The sequence below is a fragment of the Rana temporaria genome, chromosome 1 (assembly GCF_905171775.1).
Source record: "Rana temporaria chromosome 1, aRanTem1.1, whole genome shotgun sequence".
Classification (NCBI taxonomy): Eukaryota; Metazoa; Chordata; class Amphibia; order Anura; family Ranidae; genus Rana; species Rana temporaria.
The window spans coordinates 677,528,549-677,542,286 of record NC_053489.1 but is presented as its reverse complement, the minus strand read 5'-3'; positions in this window follow the sequence as shown (position 1 = coordinate 677,542,286).

Genomic DNA, 13,738 nt, shown 5'->3' with positions numbered 1-13,738 from the left:
GTGGAACTCCACCCTCCACATGCTGAAGAGGTTGTGGGAGCAGCAAAGGGCGGTGAGGGAGTACCTGATGGAACTAGGCACTCAGAGGGCTTCACCACAACTCCCTTTCATCGCCTGTGCGCAGTGGGGGCAGATAAACCAGGTCTGCCAAGTGTTGTCCTCCTTCGAGCAGGCGACCAAGATGGTCAGCAGTGAGCAAATTGGCCTCAATAGCGTGCTGCCAATACTGTTCATGCTGGAGAGGACACTAGATCGCCTGCTCGAGGCTGGGGAGAGTGCCTTGGTGGAGCAGGAGGAGTCAGCAATGCTCCACCGAGACCAGGGCCAGGACCAGGAGGAGGAGGAGGAGGAGGAGGATGATGATGAAGAGGAGGAGGAGGTGGTTGCTGGTGTCGTCCCGGAGTCAGGGCCTGGTCAGGAGGGAGAGCCGGTGTTGGGGGCACCGATAGTCCGGGGGTTGGGCATGTCTGAGTTTGACCAGCAGCGCCTCAGGGAAGAAGAGTCGCACCTCATTCACCTGGCCAGCATTGAGGAGTCACAGCGGGCTGTGCTCTTCCCCATGGCTGCCCACATGCTCAGATGCCTCAGGAGGGACCCCCGGGTTAAGACCATCAAGACGAGGGATGATTTCTGGATGGCCACCCTTTTGGATCCCAGGTGCAAGGGGAAACTGGAGCAGTTCATCCCAGCCAGCCGGAGGCAGCACCGGATGGAGGAACTGCAGGCAGCCATTGTCAGACGGTTGGAGCAGGCAACTCCCCGGCCTCCAGTTGTCCCCCCTCATCTCACCCAGCAGGTGGCTGCACCCAGCTGCAGCCGAGCAGGGGACCTAATGGAAGAGATGAGGATGTTCTTCCAAACCGAGCGACCCAGTACCACCACCAGCAGCAGCAGCAGCAGTCACCACCAGCGGCTGGCCCACATGGTGGCAGACTACATGGCGTCCGTCGGTGCTTCTGACAGTATGAGCACCGACGACCCCATGGAGTACTGGGTTGCCAGATTGGACACCTGCCGCGAGCTCGCTCAGTATGCGCTGGAGTTATTGTCTTGCCCCCCCTCCAGCGTACTATCTGAGCGGACATTCAGCGCGGCAGGTGGGGTGGTCACGGACAAGAGGACCCGTCTGTCCACAGAGTCCGTGGACAGACTCACATTCATAAAGATGAATGAGTCCTGGATCGGCGGTGACTTTCTGGCACCCGTCGTCGGTTCAGGGCGCTGAAGGGTCCCTTGCCATGCATTCCCTGATGAAGCCCCGGACCTGATGTATTTACAGTGCTGAATATAACTATTTCAACATCAGAGAAAATCAATGTTAATATTTGGTACAGTAGGCTTTCTTTGCAATTACAGCGGTCAAACATTTCTTGTAGTTTTACACCAGCTTTGCACACACTGGAGGAGGGATTTTGGCCCACTCCTCCACACAGATCTTCTCTACATCAGTCATGTTTCTGGGCTATCGCTGAGAAACACGGAGTTTGAGCTCCCTCCAAAGATTCTCTATTGGGTTTAGGTCTGGAGACTGGCTAGGCCACGCCAGAACCTTGATATGCTCCTTACAGAGCCAATCCTTGGTTATCCTGGCTGTGTGCTTTGGGTCATTCTCATGTTGGAAGACCCAGCCTCGACCCATCTTCAAAGCTCTAACTCAGGGAAGGAGGTTGTTGCCCAAAATCTTGCAATACATGGCCCCGGTCATCCTCTCCTTAATACAGTGCAGTCACCCTGTCCCATGTGCAGAAAAACACCACCAAAGCATGATGCTACCACCCCCATGCTTCACATTAGGGATGGCGTTCTTGGCATGGTACTCATCATTATTCTTCCTCCGAACACGGTTAGTGAAATTATGATCAAAAAATTATATTATAGTCTCATCTGACCACATGATTTTCTCCCATGACTCCTTTGGATCAGTCAAGACAATTATGTCAGCAGTTATTTCACACCCTATATACTCTTATTAAGACTGCTGTACATCATGGCAACTCCTGCCCATGTGATATGACTCTGTATCAACTACTACTGTTAATACTACTACTGCTGCTTCTGCTGCTGCTGCTGCCCAGTCAAGACACCTATGTCAGCAGTTATTTGACACTCTATATACTCCTATTCCTACTGCTGTTCATGATGGCACCTCCTGCCCATGTGATATGACTCTGTATCAACTACTACTGTTAATACTACTGCTGCTTCTGCTGCTGCTGCCCAGTCAAGACACCTATGTCAGCAGTTATTTGACACTCTATATACTCCTATTCCTACTGCTGTTCATCATGGCACCTCCTGCCCATGTGATATGACTCTGTATCAACTACTACTGTTAATACTACTGCTGCTTCTGCTGCTGCTGCCCAGTCAAGACACCTATGTCAGCAGTTATTTGACACTCTATATACTCCTATTCCTACTGCTGTTCATGATGGCACCTCATGCCCATGTGATATGACTCTGTATCAACTACTACTGTTAATACTACTGCTGCTTCTGCTGCTGCTGCCCAGTCAAGACACCTATGTCAGCAGTTATTTGACACTCTATATACTCCTATTCCTACTGCTGTTCATCATGGCACCTCCTGCCCATGTGATATGACTCTGTATCAACTACTACTGTTAATACTACTGCTGCTGCTTCTGCTGCTGCTGCTGCCCAGTCAAGACACCTATGTCAGCAGTTATTTGACACTCTATATACTCCTATTCCTACTGCTGTTCATGATGGCACCTCCTGCCCATGTGATATGACTCTGTATCAACTACTACTGTTAATACTACTGCTGCTTCTGCTGCTGCTGCCCAGTCAAGACACCTATGTCAGCAGTTATTTGACACTCTATATACTCCTATTCCTACTGCTGTTCATCATGGCACCTCCTGCCCATGTGATATGACTCTGTATCAACTACTACTGTTAATACTACTGCTGCTTCTGCTGCTGCTGCCCAGTCAATACACCTATGTCAGCAGTTATTTGACACTCTATATACTCCTATTCCTACTGCTGTTCATGATGGCACCTCCTGCCCATGTGATATGACTCTGTATCAACTACTACTGTTAATACTACTGCTGCTTCTGCTGCTGCTGCCCAGTCAAGACACCTATGTCAGCAGTTATTTGACACTCTATATACTCCTATTCCTACTGCTGTTCATCATGGCACCTCCTGCCCATGTGATATGACTCTGTATCAACTACTACTGTTAATACTACTGCTGCTGCTTCTGCTGCTGCTGCTGCCCAGTCAAGACACCTATGTCAGCAGTTATTTGACACTCTATATACTCCTATTCCTACTGCTGTTCATCATGGCACCTCCTGCCCATGTGATATGACTCTGTATCAACTACTACTGTTAATACTACTGCTGCTTCTGCTGCTGCTGCCCAGTCAATACACCTATGTCAGCAGTTATTTGACACTCTATATACTCCTATTCCTACTGCTGTTCATGATGGCACCTCCTGCCCATGTGATATGACTCTGTATCAACTACTACTGTTAATACTACTGCTGCTTCTGCTGCTGCTGCCCAGTCAAGACACCTATGTCAGCAGTTATTTGACACTCTATATACTCCTATTCCTACTGCTGTTCATCATGGCACCTCCTGCCCATGTGATATGACTCTGTATCAACTACTACTGTTAATACTACTGCTGCTGCTTCTGCTGCTGCTGCTGCCCAGTCAAGACACCTATGTCAGCAGTTATTTGACACTCTATATACTCCTATTCCTACTGCTGTTCATCATGGCACCTCCTGCCCATGTGATATGACTCTGTATCAACTACTACTGTTAATACTACTGCTGCTTCTGCTGCTGCTGCCCAGTCAATACACCTATGTCAGCAGTTATTTGACACTCTATATACTCCTATTCCTACTGCTGTTCATGATGGCACCTCCTGCCCATGTGATATGACTCTGTATCAACTACTACTGTTAATACTACTGCTGCTTCTGCTGCTGCTGCCCAGTCAAGACACCTATGTCAGCAGTTATTTGACACTCTATATACTCCTATTCCTACTGCTGTTCATCATGGCACCTCCTGCCCTTGTGATATGACTCTGTATCAACTACTACTGTTAATACTACTGCTGCTTCTGCTGCTGCTGCCCAGTCAATACACCTATGTCAGCAGTTATTTGACACTCTATATACTCCTATTCCTACTGCTGTTCATGATGGCACCTCCTGCCCATGTGATATGACTCTGTATCAACTACTACTGTTAATACTACTGCTGCTTCTGCTGCTGCTGCCCAGTCAAGACACCTATGTCAGCAGTTATTTGACACTCTATATACTCCTATTCCTACTGCTGTTCATCATGGCACCTCCTGCCCATGTGATATGACTCTGTATCAACTACTACTGTTAATACTACTGCTGCTTCTGCTGCTGCTGCCCAGTCAATACACCTATGTCAGCAGTTATTTGACACTCTATATACTCCTATTCCTACTGCTGTTCATGATGGCACCTCCTGCCCATGTGATATGACTCTGTATCAACTACTACTGTTAATACTACTGCTGCTTCTGCTGCTGCTGCCCAGTCAATACACCTATGTCAGCAGTTATTTGACACTCTATATACTCCTATTCCTACTGCTGTTCATGATGGCACCTCCTGCCCATGTGATATGACTCTGTATCAACTACTACTGTTAATACTACTGCTGCTTCTGCTGCTGCTGCCCAGTCAATACACCTATGTCAGCAGTTATTTGACACTCTATATACTCCTATTCCTACTGCTGTTCATGATGGCACCTCCTGCCCTTGTGATATGACTCTGTATCAACTACTACTGTTAATACTACTGCTGCTTCTGCTGCTGCTGCCCAGTCAAGACACCTATGTCAGCAGTTATTTGACACTCTATATACTCCTATTCCTACTGCTGTTCATCATGGCACCTCCTGCCCATGTGATATGACTCTGTATCAACTACTACTGTTAATACTACTGCTGCTGCTTCTGCTGCTGCTGCTGCCCAGTCAAGACACCTATGTCAGCAGTTATTTGACACTCTATATACTCCTATTCCTACTGCTGTTCATCATGGCACCTCCTGCCCATGTGATATGACTCTGTATCAACTACTACTGTTAATACTACTGCTGCTTCTGCTGCTGCTGCCCAGTCAATACACCTATGTCAGCAGTTATTTGACACTCTATATACTCCTATTCCTACTGCTGTTCATGATGGCACCTCCTGCCCATGTGATATGACTCTGTATCAACTACTACTGTTAATACTACTGCTGCTTCTGCTGCTGCTGCCCAGTCAAGACACCTATGTCAGCAGTTATTTGACACTCTATATACTCCTATTCCTACTGCTGTTCATCATGGCACCTCCTGCCCATGTGATATGACTCTGTATCAACTACTACTGTTAATACTACTGCTGCTTCTGCTGCTGCTGCCCAGTCAATACACCTATGTCAGCAGTTATTTGACACTCTATATACTCCTATTCCTACTGCTGTTCATGATGGCACCTCCTGCCCATGTGATATGACTCTGTATCAACTACTACTGTTAATACTACTGCTGCTTCTGCTGCTGCTGCCCAGTCAAGACACCTATGTCAGCAGTTATTTGACACTCTATATACTCCTATTCCTACTGCTGTTCATCATGGCACCTCCTGCCCATGTGATATGACTCTGTATCAACTACTACTGTTAATACTACTGCTGCTTCTGCTGCTGCTGCCCAGTCAATACACCTATGTCAGCAGTTATTTGACACTCTATATACTCCTATTCCTACTGCTGTTCATCATGGCACCTCCTGCCCATGTGATATGACTCTGTATCAACTACTACTGTTAATACTACTGCTGCTTCTGCTGCTGCTGCCCAGTCAATACACCTATGTCAGCAGTTATTTGACACTCTATATACTCCTATTCCTACTGCTGTTCATGATGGCACCTCCTGCCCATGTGATATGACTCTGTATCAACTACTACTGTTAATACTACTGCTGCTTCTGCTGCTGCTGCCCAGTCAAGACACCTATGTCAGCAGTTATTTGACACTCTATATACTCCTATTCCTACTGCTGTTCATGATGGCACCTCCTGCCCATGTGATATGACTCTGTATCAACTACTACTGTTAATACTACTACTGCTGCTTCTGCTGCCCAGTCAAGACACCTATGTCAGCAGTTATTTCACACCCTATATACTCTTATTAAGACTGCTGTTCATCATGGCACCTCTTGCCCGAGTGATTTGACACTGTATTGTCAATGTCTACTACTACTATTACAGCTCAGTCAAGACACCTGTGTCCCAATTTTTTGGTACACTATTGACTACTATGACCACTACTGATGCTGTAAAGTATTCCCCAAGTGTTTTTATGCTATGTATTACTATTACCACTACTGCTTGTAAATCATGCCTGTGTGATACTTAGTGGGAATGCTTTAATAAGCATTCCTAGTATGGATACCCGTAAATGTATTAATCTTAATTAGTGTGAATGCTTTAATAAACATTTCCAGTATTGATATCCGTAAATTTAGTAATCTTATTATTCCTTAAGTTTTTTGGTTCTGCGTAACTTCGGCATACTTTCAGCTATTGAGACCATTCAACTGTAAAAATGTTCGTCTCGTTCAGCTAATGATGGGACTTCTTCAAGTTTTTTTCTACTTTTTACACTTTTATAAATTTTAAGCTTTTAGACCCTTTTTTTAAACATTGAAGTCAATGAGAACATCCTTTTCCCCTTTGAATTCACATGCCATGCCAAAAGTTTCAGCTACTTCATACTTTCACTTACAGACACTGAAAAAACTTTAAAGCGGTCACAAAATATTTAGCTATCCGGCTATGACTTTTCAGATCGTTATCGTTTACAATTTTTTGGTGAAAACGCAATTTACGTTTTGCGAATTTTTCACAAAAATGCAATAGGTTATAATGTAATCCTATGGAGGGGATTTAGAGTCTGTCATGTGACCTTAACATTGGAGATCTTTGTAATTAAAAATATCTTTACAAAAAGGGGAAACAAATTGGTCTCACGCCCACAAGATCTACTTTTCATACACAATTTTTAGATCAAAACGTAGCTATGCTTGTCTGGTTTATGGCAATGTGACCAATTCTGCGATACGTATTTTAGTTTTAATTATTGGAGCAACAGCCAGAAATTATGTCTCATAGACTCTCATGTGAAATTATCTAAAAAATGTTGCTGCAGAACTCACAAAGACGCTCTTTTCTAAATCGCAGAAATGGCCACATTTTTAAGTTTATCTACATAAATTTCATATCGATGCGTTTACAAGGGCCGTGTATTTCAAACGGTGTAGTCGTTGTATCAATTGCATGTACGTTTGAGGATTTATTAAGCTTTGTTTGGAGGCTTAAATCATGTATTAGATCTGTGAATTAAAAGCGTTTGTAATGTTATTTCTTTCCATAAATAACTTTCCTGACCTCAGTGCAATATTCCTCCTCACTGACCTGGGGGGGAGGGGAAACCTATTGAGGGGGGAGGGGCGACCAGGAAGTCAGCATACTCTATACTTTGCAGATAGAGAAAGAAGCTGTGTGTCCTAAAGATAGTGTAGTGGTTATGGTGAATGTCTTTGGCAAGGGGCTCACCAATTAAGCTATTCAGCATTCCCACTCGCATTTTCCTCAGGAAATGCATTGTCTAGTTATATTATATTTTAATACTCCTGCTGCTGCCTCCATGCTGAGTAAAGCTTCATGACCTTTCTGGCACAGCGGATCCACCAACAGCCTCCGCTACAAGCTACCAGACCGGACTACCAGACCGGATCTAAACAGCAAGTGTAACTATAACAATGAACCTTATGTTAAACCCTGTTTTGCGGCATTTATACTGCAACCATTGGGCTGACTGCAAGAGCTCATCTGCATTCTCTCTCTTTCTTGCTCTCCCTCTCTCTCTCTTTGTATATATATATATATATATTGTTGCTTTTGTTATGTTCATTTTTCAACAGTTTATTTTGTGTTCGTCGTGTCTGTGTCGTGTGCTTTAGTTTGTCCTAGGTTAATGTTAAATAAAATAATAGTATAAAATGTTTTTGCTTATTATGAAGTTAAATGTGTTGATGTTGATTTGTTTGATGTGAAGTTAGATGTGTTGAAAAACCTACAACTCTATCTCAAAAAGAAATGAAACATTTCCAAAAAATAAGTTTTTTTAATACAAAAATAAATTTAAATATAGCTCTCAATCCGTTTTTGAATGCGGTGCATTTCCGCAATCTGACCCGATAGCTGCTGCTCTAGCAGAGCATTTTGTTGGTTGAGGTAGCTCATCTTACGCTGGTTCTGAAGGATCTTCTGGTGCGTCTTTTCAATGAGTATATTTTGCCTCTTCAGATCTCTTGATGCTTTTAGGATATAATAAAAAAACATTTGGATTTCAAATAACGTTACCAAATAAATAAATATTTTTTTTTGCTTATTAATCAATCATTATCATGTGTATACACTTGTTATGTGTCTAACACATCCCGGGAGTGCAGAATTATTAGGCAAATGAGTATTTGGACCACATCATCCTCTTTATGCATGTTGTCTTACTCCAAGCTGTATAGGCTCGAAAGCCTACTACAGATTAGGCATATTAGGTAATGTACATCTCTGTAATGAGAAGGTGTGTGGTCTAATGACATCAACACTCTATATCAGGTGTGCATAATTATTAGTCAATTTCCTTTTCTTTGGCAAAATTGGCCAAAAGAAGGATTTGACAGACTCTGAAAAGTCCAAAATAGAGAGATATCTAGCAGAGGGATGCAGCACTCTTAAAGTTGCAAAGCTTCTGAAGCGTGATCATCAAACAAAAGAAGCGTGTGGAAAAACAAAGGTGCAAAATAACTGCCCATGAACTGAGAAAAGTTAAGCGTGCAGCTGCCAAGATGCCACTTGCCACAAGATTGGCCATATTTCAGAGCTGCAACATCACTGGGGTGCCCAAAAGCACAAGGTGTGCAATACCCAGAGACATGGCCAAGGTAAGAAAGGCTGAAAGACGATGACCACTGAACAAGACACACAAGCTGCAACGTCAAGACTGTGCCAATAAATATCTCAAGAAAGATTTTTCTAAGGTTTTATGGACTGCTGAAATGAGAGTGAGTCTTGATGGGCCAGATGGATGGGCCCGTGGCTGGATTGGTAAAGGGCAGAGAGCTCCAGTCCGACTCAGACGCCAGCAAGGTGGTGGTGGAGTACTGGTTTGGGCTGGTATCATCAAAGATGAGCTTGTGGGGCCTTTTCGGATTGAGGATGGAGTCAAGCTCAACTCCCAGTCCTACTGCCAGATTATGGAAGAGACCTTCTTCAAGCAGTGGTACAGGAAAAAGTCACCATCCTTCAAGAAAAACATGATTTTCATGCAGGACAATGCTCCATCACACGTGTCAAAGTACTCCACAGCGTGGCTGGCAAGAAAGGGTATTAAATAAAAAAAAGTAATGACATGGCCTCCTTGTTCACCTGATCTGAACCCCATTGAGAACCTGTGGTCCATCATCAAATGTGGGATTTACAAGGAGGGAAAACAGTACACCTCTCTGAACAGTGTCTGGCAGGCTGTGGTTGCTGCTGCACGCAATGTTGATGGTGAACAGATCAAAACACTGACAGAATCCATGGATGTCAGGCTTTTGAGTGTCCTTGCAAAGAAAGGTGGCTATATTGGTCACTGATTTGTTTTTGTTTTGTTTTTAAATGTCAGAAATGTGTATTTGTGAATGTTGAGATGTTATATTGGTTTCACTGTTAAAAATAAATAATTGAAATGGCTATCTATTTATTTTTTGGTTAAATTGCCTAATAATTCTGCACAGTAATAGTAGTCACCTGCACACACAGATATCCCCCGAAAATAACTAACACTAAAAACAAACTAAAAACTACTTCCAAAAAAATTCAGCTTTGATATTAATGAGTTTTTGGGGTTCATTGAGAACATGGTTGTTGTTCAATAATAAAATGAATCCTCAAAAAATACAACTTGCCTAATAATTATGCACTACCTGTATACTTCTAGCATCAATACCATATTATGGTTCTACAATCTGACAGGTGCGCTTTATATGTTGTCCATTTTTATATCTACATTTTATTGTTGAAATGTTATTAATCATTGTGCACATATTTACCTTCCTGAATGAGGCTCACAGGACCGCTCTCTTCCTCCTGCTCTTCTGCTTGAGAAGTTGGGGTGGTGGGGGGGGGAAGCTCCTCAGCTTGCTCCTCAACAGGAGCTGGGGTTGGGGAGTGGGAGGGCCCTGGCTGCTCCTCCTCATCCATGTCCTCCTCTGCCGCATCCTCCTCTGCCGCATCCTCCTCCTCCTCCTCATCGGCCTGGCGCCTTCTGCGCTTGGCGCGGACAACTGGCATTGGAGCTCCTATAATAACACAATGTTCATATATTATAAAAATGTTTTCTAATGACGTATGCAAATTCTGTGTACTGTGCTGTATTGTATATGAATACAAATTGATTTATATAGACAGTTAACCAATGGGACAATGTTATATTAAAGGGTCTTGTGGGCACTACAGGGGACTGAGCGTGAGCTGGGATGCAACCATGTTAAAATGAGCTGTTTTTGTCTCCTTTGTTTTGTTCAGACCATCTCATGTTAAAAAAAGGGCCTGATGGAGCACACGGGATTACTATAACAACCCCACTCCTAACACAGGAATTTAGTGGTAATCTATATATATAAAACTCAACGTGTGTGTGTGCATAAATGTATGTATGTATGTATGTATGTATGTATGTTCCAGCATCACGTACAAACGGCTAAAGATATTTATATGAAACTTGGCACACAGGTTACTTATATGTCAGCCACAAACATAGGATAGGTGGTTTAAACCTTACCCACCCCCACTTGCCATGGTCGGGGTTTTTCTTTAAAGTCCCATGCAAAGCAATGGGAAAATTATGTTCCCACATAACTTCTGTGTTCCTGTCTGCTGCCCCATGTCTTTTTTCAACAGTACTATGAATACCTTGGCCGGTGGTGATATATGTTAGCACAACATGGCATCTTGGTTAACAACATCTGACCTTACATGAATTACATATGACCTTACATAACTGTCACCAAAGGAGCTGCGGTGGCTCCACGCGATTGCCACTGCACTGACAACTGATTCACCTCTGCAGCTAGGGGTTCGGATCCCGCTCTCGGCTACCTGTGAATTGAGTTTGGTGGTCTCAGCCCCGCCACTGGTGGGTGTGCTATGCGAGGTTGGGTTGGGAGGACCCCCTCACACCCGCCATTGCCAACCGGGGCATGGAGAAAGGTGGCAGATTGCCTCTGGGGGAGGCCTCCCAACTCCTGCAGGCCGGCTCCTCTCTCTTTCGAGTTCACGCACAAAATACACTTTTTTAAAAAAAAACATAACTGTCAACAATAACTTACCTGGATGATATTTAGCCCGAAGACGTCTGACATTACCCATTTGGCGCCTCTTTAGATCAGACCACTTCTTAACAATGGCCTTGTGGTCATGATGGCCGCCAAAGTCAGCGATTAGGGCGCTGACCACAGCCCTTTTCTGTGGCTGCCGCCGCAGGTCATCGTATCCTGTTTCCAGGAACTTCTGCAAGATGAAGAACAAAGTATATTGTAATACTTCTGTTGACAGCCTTATGGATATATGACGTAAATGTATGCTATTCAACAATTGGAAGCATTCTCGCCTTATTAATCAATGACAGGGGTAACATGAAAGATTTTATATCCTGCCATTTCGGTCGCCACCTTTTTTGCATAAATATAGCAGCCATTATCATTTGCATAATTATGAATATATTATTAACAACACAGGATACACGTATAGGGGAGATATGCGTTGCTAACTCTTTTCCCTGTCAGGAGCCTAACGCCCCGGGGGGTCAGAGACGGGACCTTTTTCGGAGGACCACTGACGTATGTACCAGTCGCAGTTTTTTGTGATGTCACTCTTTAGGTGTGTGCACATTTTTCACTGCATCCGGGTGGAGTTTTTGGGTTGTGTTTTGCACGCCACAGGCTTTTCAACAGGAAAAAAACAGCTGGAGGCAGAATGGTTGCAAAACACTACGTGTTTGTTACTTAACTCTGGGTTTCAAGACCAGTCCACCTCCAGCTGTTGCAAAACTACTACTCCCATCAGCCACGGTCTGTCAGTGCATGCTAAGAATTTTACTTTTGCTGCATTTAGGGTGCCACAGTTTAGAGACCCGTGCATAAAGGCCTGAAAAATGGGGGCCTGCAGAACTTACAATACTAGAAGTGCCAGCATTCCCAGGCATGCTGGAAGTTGTAGTTCTGCAACATCTAAAGGGCAATATGTATTCGAACGTCCTTGGGCCTTGAGGACACTGAAGTCAGGACGTTCGCATACGTCCTATGTCCAAAAAAATTTTAAATTCATTATGCTAAATAACAAGGAAAAGTGCCTAAATACACATTTGCCAACCAGGGTGTCTGCAGCTGTCCAGGCATGCTGGGACTTGTAGTTTTGTAAAAGCAGGAGACACATTTTTTGTGAAATACTAATATATGATCATATATACTAACTTTTAAACTAGACTTAAATGCTGGGCTGGGCTGGGACTTGTAGTTTTGTAAAAGCAGGAGACACATTTTTGGTTAAATACTAATATCTGATCATATATACTAACTTTTAAACTAGACTTAAATGCAGTTGAAGATGATGAAATAACAGTGGTCAAAATACTTACACAAATCAGCAACTTTTCCTCAGACTTAGTGAAATTGCTTCCAACCATGTTGCTGTGTGATTGCGCTGCGATCATAAGTTGGAAACTGGCAAGGCTCCAGGAAATGGTCGCGTGTTGTTCGCGTGTTGATTGCGCTGCTTGGACCGAGATGGGTCCATATGGCTTCGGCTGTATGGACCACAGTAACTCTTTTCCCTGTCAGGAGCCTAGGAGCCTAACGCCCCGGGGGGTCAGAGACGGGACCTTTTCGGAGGACCACTGACGTATGCAACCGTCGCAGTTTTTTGTGATGTCACTCTTTAGGTGTGTGCAAATTTTTCCTTGCACCGGGTGGAGTTTTTGGGTTGTGTTTTGCACGCCACAGGCTTTTCAACAGAAAATAACCAGCTGGAGGCAGAATGGTTGCAAAACACTACGGGTTTGTTACCTAACTCTGGGTTTCAAGACCAGTCCACCTCCAGCTGTTGCAAAACTACTACTCCCATCAGCCACGGTCTTTCAGTGCATGCTAAGAATTTTACTTTTGCTGCATCTAGGGTGCCACAGTTTAGAGACCCGTGCATAAAGGCCTGAAAAATGTGGGCCTGCAGAACTTACAATACTAGAAGTGCCAGCATTCCCAGGCATGCTGGAAGTTGTAGTTCTGCAACATCTAAAGGGCAATATGTATTCGAACGTCCTTGGGCCTTGAGGACACTGAAGTCAGGACGTTCGCATACGTCCTATGTCCAAAAAAATTTTAAATTCATTATGCTAAATAACAAGGAAAAGTGCCTAAATACACATTTGCCAACCAGGGTGTCTGCAGCTGTCCAGGCATGCTGGGACTTGTAGTTTTGTAAAAGCAGGAGACACATTTTTGGTTAAATACTAATATCTGATCATATATACTAACTTTTAAACTAGACTTAAATGCAGTTGAAGATGATGAAATAACAGTGGTCAAAATACTT